Raw genomic sequence first — 9959 nt, 5'->3', positions numbered from 1 at the left:
GGCTAGCTGGCAGTATGGGCTAGCTGGCAGTATGGGCTAGTTGGTAGTATGGGCTAGTTTGCTTTTGCCATTAGTCAGTGTAGGGATCCCTGTATAATTCCCTGTAGGCTGACAGCCGTCAGGGCTAATCTCTCCGGGGAGAGACAGGATTAAACAGAGCTCTATCAACCCAGACTACGAATCACAGACACCCCAGGTATACAGTATACACAACCTAGACTGACTTCAGTAGGGTGCTGTGGAACGTTGGAACAGTAATGGACCAAACCAGATCTATTCACATCATTACTATCTACAGCGTTCAGTACCTTGCACCCTGATGAACCTGACACAGTATGGTCCCTAACATTGTTCATAGTGCTGATGTGTCACTGTAATTTATAGAAATTCTGTCAGCGAGACACACACACACGCAGAGACAGAGACAGAGAGAGAGACAGAGAGAGAGAGACACACACAGAGGGAGAGAGACACAGAGAGAGAGAGAGAGAGAGAGACACACAGAGAAAGAGAGAGAGAGAGAGACACACACACACACAGAGAGGGAGAGAGAGACACACACAGAGAAAGAGAGAAAGAGACACACACAGAGCGAGAGAGAGACAGGGAGGGAGAGAGAAGTATGTTTGGAGAAAGTTTAGTGAAATGTCTTGTCCCTGGTATAGTGTGTCTTCTACTGTACTGTAAGGTATAGAGTATTATTCTGTACTGTAAGGTATAGAGTAGTATAATGTACTGTGAGGTATAGAGTAGTATAATGTACTGTAAGGTATCTTTTATTATAATGCACTGTAAGGTATAGAGTATTATACTATACTGTAAGGTATAGAGTAGTTTAATGTACTGTAAGGTATAGAGTATTATACTGTAAGGTATAGAGTATTATAATGTACTGTAAGGTATAGAGTATTATAATATACTGTAAGGTATATAGTATTATAGTGTACTGCAACGCATAGAGTATTATAATGTACTGTAAGGTATAGAGTAGTATAATGTACTGTGAGGTATAGAGTAGTATAATGTACTGTAAGGTATCTTTTATTATAATGCACTGTAAGGTATAGAGTATTATACTGTACTGTAAGGTATAAAGTATTATAATGTACTGTACGGTATAGAGTAGTATAATGTACTGTAAGGTATCTTTTATTATAATGTACTGTAAGGTATAGAGTATTATACTGTACTGTAAGGTATAAAGTATTATAATGTACTGTAAGGTATAGAGTATTATACTATACTGTAAGGTATAGAGTAGTTCATTGTACTGTAAGGTATAGAGTATTATACTATACTGTAAGGTATAGATATTATACTATACTGTAAGGTATAGAGTAGTTTAATGTACTGTAAGGTATAGAGTATTATACTGTAAGGTATAGAGTAGTTTAATGTACTGTAAGGTATAGAGTATTATAATGTACTGTAAGGTATAGAGTATTATATTGTACTGTAAGGTATAGAGTATTATACTATACTGTAAGGTATAGAGTAGTTTAATGTACTGTAAGGTATAGAGTATTATACTGTAAGGTATAGAGTATTATACTGTACTGTAAGGTATAGAGTATTATATTGTACTGTAAGGTATATAGTATTATAGTGTACTGCAACGCATAGAGTATTATACTGTAAGGTATAGAGTATTATAATGTACTGTAAGGTATAGAGTATTATAATGTACTGTAAGGTATAATGTATAATAATGTACTGTAAGGTATAGAGTATTATACTATAAGGTATAGAGTATTATACTGTAAGGTATAAAGTATTATAATGTACTGTACGGTATAGAGTATTATACTGTACTGCAACATATAGAGTATTATACTGTAAGGTATAGAGTATTATAATGTACTGTAAGGTATAGAGTATTATAATGTACTGTAAGGTATAGAGTATTATAATGTACTGTAAGGTATAGAGTAGTTTAATGTACTGTAAGGTATAGAGTATTATAATGGACTGTAAGGTATAGAGTATTATAATGTACTGTAAGGTATAGAGTAGTTTAATGTACTGTAAGGCATAGAGTATTATACTATACTGTAAGGTATAGAGTAGTTTAATGTACTGTAAGGTATAGAGTATTATAATGTACTGTAAGGTATAGAGTAGTTTAATGTACTGTAAGGCATAGAGTATTATACTATACTGTAAGGTATAGAGTAGTTTAATGTACTGTAAGGTATAGAGTATTATACTGTACGGTATAGAGTATTATACTATACTGTAAGAAATAGAGTATTATACTGTACGGTATAGAGTATTATACTATACTGTAAGAAATAGAGTATTATACTATACTGTAAGGTATAGAGTAGTTTAATGTACTGTAAGGTATAGAGTATTATAATGTACTGTAAGTTATAGAGTATTATATTGTACTGTAAGGTATAGAGTATTATATTGTACTGTAAGGTATAGAGTATTATACTATACTGTAAGGTATAGAGTAGTTTAATGTACTGTAAGGTATAGAGTATTATAATGTACTGTAAGGTATAGAGTATTATAATATACTGTAAGGTATATAGTATTATAGTGTACTGCAACGCATAGAGTATTATAATGTACTGTAAGGTATAGAGTAGTATAATGTACTGTGAGGTATAGAGTAGTATAATGTACTGTAAGGTATCTTTTATTATAATGCACTGTAAGGTATAGAGTATTATACTGTACTGTAAGGTATAAAGTATTATAATGTACTGTACGGTATAGAGTAGTATAATGTACTGTAAGGTATCTTTTATTATAATGTACTGTAAGGTATAGAGTATTATACTGTACTGTAAGGTATAAAGTATTATAATGTACTGTAAGGTATAGAGTATTATACTATACTGTAGGTATAGAGTAGTTTATTGTACTTTAAGGTATAGAGTAGTTTATTGTACTGTAAGGTATAGAGTATTATACTATACTGTAAGGTATAGATATTATACTATACTGTAAGGTATAGAGTAGTTTAATGTACTGTAAGGTATAGAGTATTATACTGTAAGGTATAGAGTAGTTTAATGTACTGTAAGGTATAAGTATTATAATGTACTGTAAGGTATAGAGTATTATATTGTACTGTAAGGTATAAGTATTATACTATACTGTAAGGTATAGAGTAGTTTAATGTACTGTAAGGTATAGAGTATTATACTGTAAGGTATAAGTATTATAATGTACTGTAAGGTATAAGTATTATAATATACTGTAAGGTATATAGTATTATAGTGTACTGCAACGCATAGATATTATACTGTAAGGTATAGAGTATTATAATGTACTGTAAGGTATAGAGTATTATAATGTACTGTAAGGTATAATGTATAATAATGTACTGTAAGGTATAGAGTATTATACTATAAGGTATAGAGTATTATACTGTAAGGTATAAAGTATTATAATGTACTGTACGGTATAGAGTATTATACTGTACTGCAACATATAGAGAATTATACTGTAAGGTATAGAGTATTATAATGTACTGTAAGGTATAGAGTATTATAATGTACTGTAAGGTATAGAGTATTATAATGTACTGTAAGGTATAGAGTAGTTTAATGTACTGTAAGGTATAGAGTATTATAATGGACTGTAAGGTATAGAGTATTATACTATACTGTAAGGTATAGAGTAGTTTAATGTACTGTAAGGTATAGAGTATTATACTGTAAGGTATAGAGTATTATAATGTACTGTAAGGCATAGAGTATTATACTATACTGTAAGGTATAGAGTATTATACTATACTGTAAGGTATAGAGTAGTTTAATGTACTGTAAGGTATAGAGTATTATAATGTACTGTAAGTTATAGAGTATTATATTGTACTGTAAGGTATAGAGTATTATATTGTACTGTAAGGTATAGAGTATTATACTATACTGTAAGGTATAGAGTATTATAATGTACTGTAAGGCATAGAGTATTATACTATACTGTAAGGTATAGAGTAGTTTAATGTACTGTAAGGTATAGAGTATTATACTATACTGTAAGGTATAGAGTATTATATTGTACTGTAAGGTATAGAGTATTATACTGTACGGTATAGAGTATTATACTATACTGTAAGAAATAGAGTATTATACTATACTGTAAGGTATAGAGTAGTTTAATGTACTGTAAGGTATAGAGTATTATAATGTACTGTAAGTTATAGAGTATTATATTGTACTGTAAGGTATAGAGTATTATATTGTACTGTAAGGTATAGAGTATTATACTATACTGTAAGGTATAGAGTATTATAATGTACTGTAAGGCATAGAGTATTATACTATACTGTAAGGTATAGAGTAGTTTAATGTACTGTAAGGTATAGAGTATTATACTATACTGTAAGGTATAGAGTATTATACTATACTGTACGGTATAGAGTAGTTTAATGTACTGTAAGGTATAGAGTATTATACTATACTGTAAGGTATAGAGTATTATAATATACTGTAAGGTATAGAGTATTATACTATACTGTACGGTATAGAGTAGTTTAATGTACTGTAAGGTATAGAGTAGTTGAATGTACTGTAAGGTATAATATGAGTATTATATGTCAATGAAAACGTGAGTACAGAATGTTATCACATTGAAGAAGATTCACTCAATAAGAACATTTGTTGACGCTAATGCTAATAGTCGAAGTCAAACAGCCGTTTTGACTCGATGATCCGTCTCCATGATGCTACGTACAGTCCATTATAATACTCTATACCTTACAGTACATTATAATACTCTACATCTTACAGTCCATTATAATACTCTATACCTTACAGTCCATTATAATACTCTATACCTTACAGTCCATTATAATACTCTATACCTTACAGTACATTATAATACTCTATACCTTACAGTACATTATAATATCTATACCTTACAGTCCATTATAATACTCTATACCTATCCATTATAATACTCTATACCTTACAGGTACGATATAATAATCTATACTTACAGTACATTATAATACTCTGTAAGGTATACAGTATTATAATACTCTATACCTTACAGTCCGATAATACTCTATACCTTAGAGTACATATAATACTCTATACTACAGTACATTATAATACTCTATATCTTACAGTATTATAATACTCTATAGGTATAGTCGATATAATACTCTATACCTATAAAGTCCATTATAATACTCTGTACGGTACAGTACATTATAATACTCTATACCTTACAGTATTTAATACTCTATACCTTACAGTACATTATAATACTCTATACCTTACTGATCCGATATACTCTATACCTTACAGTACATTATAATACTCTATACCTTACAGTACATTAAACTACTCTGTAGTTCTGGACTACCAGATTATATTCTACATTGAATAGCCACTACCATTAGGCCTGCTATAGTTCTGGTCTACCAGATTATATTCTACATTGAATAGCCACTACCATTAGGCCTGCTGTAGTTCTGGACTACCAGATTATATTCTACATTGAATAGCCACTACCATTAGGCCTGCTGTAGTGTTGGACTACCAGATTATATTCTACATTGAATAGCCACTACCATTAGGCCTGCTGTAGTGTTGGTCTACCAGATTATATTCTACATTGAATAGCCACTACCATTAGGCCTGCTGTAGTTCTGGTCTACCAGATTATATTCTACATTGAATAGCCACTACCATTAGGCCTGCTGTAGTTCTGGACTACCAGATTATATTCTACATTGAATAGCCACTACCATTAGGCCTGCTGTAGTTCTGGACTACCAGATTATATTCTACATTGAATAGCCACTACCATTAGGCCTGCTGTAGTGTTGGACTACCAGATTATATTCTACATTGAATAGCCACTACCATTAGGCCTGCTGTAGTTCTGGACTACCAGATTATATTCTACATTGAATAGCCACTACCATTAGGCCTGCTGTAGTTCTGGACTACCAGATTATATTCTACATTGAATAGCCACTACCATTAGGCCTGCTGTAGTTCTGGACTACCAGATTATATTCTACATTGAATAGCCACTACCATTAGGCCTGCTGTAGTTCTGGACTACCGGATTATATTCTACATTGAATAGCCACTACCATTAGGCCTGCTGTAGTTCTGGACTACCAGATTATATTCTACATTGAATAGCCACTACCATTAGGCCTGCTGTAGTGTTGGTCTACCAGATTATATTCTACATTGAATAGCCACTACCATTAGGCCTGCTGTAGTGTTGGACTACCAGATTATATTCTACATTGAATAGCCACTACCATTAGGCCTGCTGTAGTTCTGGTCTACCAGATTATATTCTACATTGAATAGCCACTACCATTAGGCCTGCTGTAGTGTTGGACTACCAGATTATATTCTACATTGAATAGCCACTACCATTAGGCCTGCTGTAGTGTTGGTCTACCAGATTATATTCTACATTGAATAGCCACTACCATTAGGCCTGCTGTAGTGTTGGTCTACCAGATTATATTCTACATTGAATAGCCACTACCATTAGGCCTGCTGTAGTTCTGGACTACCAGATTATATTCTACATTGAATAGCCACTACCATTAGGCCTGCTGTAGTGTTGGTCTACCAGATTATATTCTACATTGAATAGCCACTACCATTAGGCCTGCTGTAGTTCTGGACTACCAGATTATATTCTACATTGAATAGCCACTACCATTAGGCCTGCTGTAGTTCTGGACTACCAGATTATATTCTACATTGAATAGCCACTACCATTAGGCCTGCTGTAGTTCTGGACTACCAGATTATATTCTACATTTAATAGCCACTACCATTAGGCCTGCTGTAGTTCTGGACTACCAGATTATATTCTACATTGAATAGCCACTACCATTAGGCCTGCTGTAGTTCTGGACTACCGGATTATATTCTACATTGAATAGCCACTACCATTAGGCCTGCTGTAGTTCTGGACTACCAGATTATATTCTACATTGAATAACCACTACCATTAGGCCTGCTGTAGTTCTGGACTACCAGATTATATTCTACATTGAATAGCCACTACCATTAGGCCTGCTGTAGTGTTGGTCTACCAGATTATATTCCACATTGAATAGCCACTACCATTAGGCCTGCTGTAGTTCTGGACTACCAGATTATATTCTACATTGAATAGCCACTACCATTAGGCCTGCTGTAGTGTTGGTCTACCAGATTATATTCTACATTGAATAGCCACTACCATTAGGCCTGCTGTAGTGTTGGACTACCAGATTATATTCTACATTGAATAGCCACTACCATTAGGCCTGCTGTAGTTCTGGACTACCAGATTATATTCTACATTGAATAGCCACTACCATTAGGCCTGCTGTAGTTCTGGACTACCAGATTATATTCTACATTGAATAGCCACTACCATTAGGCCTGCTGTAGTTCTGGACTACCAGATTATATTCTACATTGAATAGCCACTACCATTAGGCCTGCTGTAGTTCTGGACTACCAGATTATATTCTACATTGAATAGCCACTACCATTAGGCCTGCTGTAGTTCTGGACTACCAGATTATATTCTACATTGAATAGCCACTACCATTAGGCCTGCTGTAGTTCTGGACTACCAGATTATATTCTACATTGAATAGCCACTACCATTAGGCCTGCTGTAGTTCTGGACTACCGGATTATATTCTACATTGAATAGCCACTACCATTAGGCCTGCTGTAGTTCTGGACTACCAGATTATATTCTACATTGAATAACCACTACCATTAGGCCTGCTGTAGTTCTGGACTACCAGATTATATTCTACATTGAATAGCCACTACCATTAGGCCTGCTGTAGTGTTGGTCTACCAGATTATATTCCACATTGAATAGCCACTACCATTAGGCCTGCTGTAGTTCTGGACTACCAGATTATATTCTACATTGAATAGCCACTACCATTAGGCCTGCTGTAGTGTTGGTCTACCAGATTATATTCTACATTGAATAGCCACTACCATTAGGCCTGCTGTAGTGTTGGACTACCAGATTATATTCTACATTGAATAGCCACTACCATTAGGCCTGCTGTAGTTCTGGACTACCAGATTATATTCTACATTGAATAGCCACTACCATTAGGCCTGCTGTAGTTCTGGACTACCAGATTATATTCTACATTGAATAGCCACTACCATTAGGCCTGCTGTAGTTCTGGACTACCAGATTATATTCTACATTGAATAGCCACTACCATTAGGCCTGCTGTAGTTCTGGACTACCAGATTATATTCTACATTGAATAGCCACTACCATTAGGCCTGCTGTAGTTCTGGACTACCAGATTATATTCTACATTGAATAGCCACTACCATTAGGCCTGCTGTAGTGTTGGTCTACCAGATTATATTCTACATTGAATAGCCACTACCATTAGGCCTGCTGTAGTGTTGGTCTACCAGATTATATTCTACATTGAATAGCCACTACCATTAGGCCTGCTGTAGTGTTGGTCTACCAGATTATATTCTACATTGAATAGCCACTACCATTAGGCCTGCTGGAGTTTTGGTCTACCAGATTATATTCTACATTGAATAGCCACTACCATTAGGCCTGCTGTAGTGTTGGTCTACCAGATTATATTCTACATTGAATAGCCACTACCATTAGGCCTGCTGTAGTTCTGTCCTACCAGATTATATTCTACATTGAATAGCCACTACCATTAGGCCTGCTGTAGTGTTGGTCTACCAGATTATATTCTACATTGAATAACCACTACCATTAGGCCTGCTGTAGTTCTGGACTACCAGATTATATTCTACATTGAATAGCCACTACCATTAGGCCTGCTGTAGTGTTGGTCTACCAGATTATATTCTACATTGAATAGCCAATACCATTAGGCCTGCTGTAGTGTTGGACTACCAGATTATATTCTACATTGAATAGCCAATACCATTAGGCCTGCTGTAGTGTTGGTCTACCAGATTATATTCTACATTGAATAGCCAATACCATTAGGCCTGCTGTAGTGTTGGACTACCAGATTATATTCTACATTGAATAGCCACTACCATTAGGCCTGCTGTAGTGTTGGTCTACCAGATTATATTCTACATTGAATAGCCAATACCATTAGGCCTGCTGTAGTGTTGGTCTACCAGATTATATTCTACATTGAATAGCCAATACCATTAGGCCTGCTGTAGTGTTGGACTACCAGATTATATTCTACATTGAATAGCCACTACCATTAGGCCTGCTGTAGTGTTGGTCTACCAGATTATATTCTACATTGAATAGCCAATACCATTAGGCCTGCTGTAGTGTTGGTCTACCAGATTATATTCTACATTGAATAGCCAATACCATTAGGCCTGCTGTAGTGTTGGACTACCAGATTATATTCTACATTGAATAGCCACTACCATTAGGCCTGCTGTAGTGTTGGTCTACCAGATTATATTCTACATTGAATAGCCACTACCATTAGGCCTGCTGTAGTGTTGGCCTACCAGATTATATTCTACATTGAATAGCCACTACCATTAGGCCTGCTGTAGTGTTGGTCTACCAGATTATATTCTACATTGAATAGCCAATACCATTAGGCCTGCTGTAGTGTTGGTCTACCAGATTATATTCTACATTGAATAGCCACTACCATTAGGCCTGCTGTAGTGTTGGACTACCAGATTATATTCTACATTGAATAGCCACTACCATTAGGCCTGCTGTAGTGTTGGCCTACCAGACCACACCATTATTTATTAGACCCAACTGTTGACATTGATATTGTCAGTTTGTTGCTATATTTGCATAGTTTAATCCCATATGCATTTAGCTATTGATATGTTTCATAATTGTATATTCATATGGCATAAAATTACAAATGATAGCTTTTGTTAACCTTACTTAGTATGTACAGTCATTATTATTTCCTGCTTCTGTCTCCCTACAGAACAACGTGCTGGATTACCCAGCAACTGGCCAATCCTAAACCAAAGCCGATC

The sequence above is a fragment of the Oncorhynchus nerka genome, linkage group LG9b (assembly GCF_034236695.1).
Source record: "Oncorhynchus nerka isolate Pitt River linkage group LG9b, Oner_Uvic_2.0, whole genome shotgun sequence".
NCBI lineage: Eukaryota > Metazoa > Chordata > Actinopteri > Salmoniformes > Salmonidae > Oncorhynchus > Oncorhynchus nerka.
The sequence above is the reverse complement of the archived record's forward strand: the minus strand, read 5'-3'. Positions refer to the sequence as shown.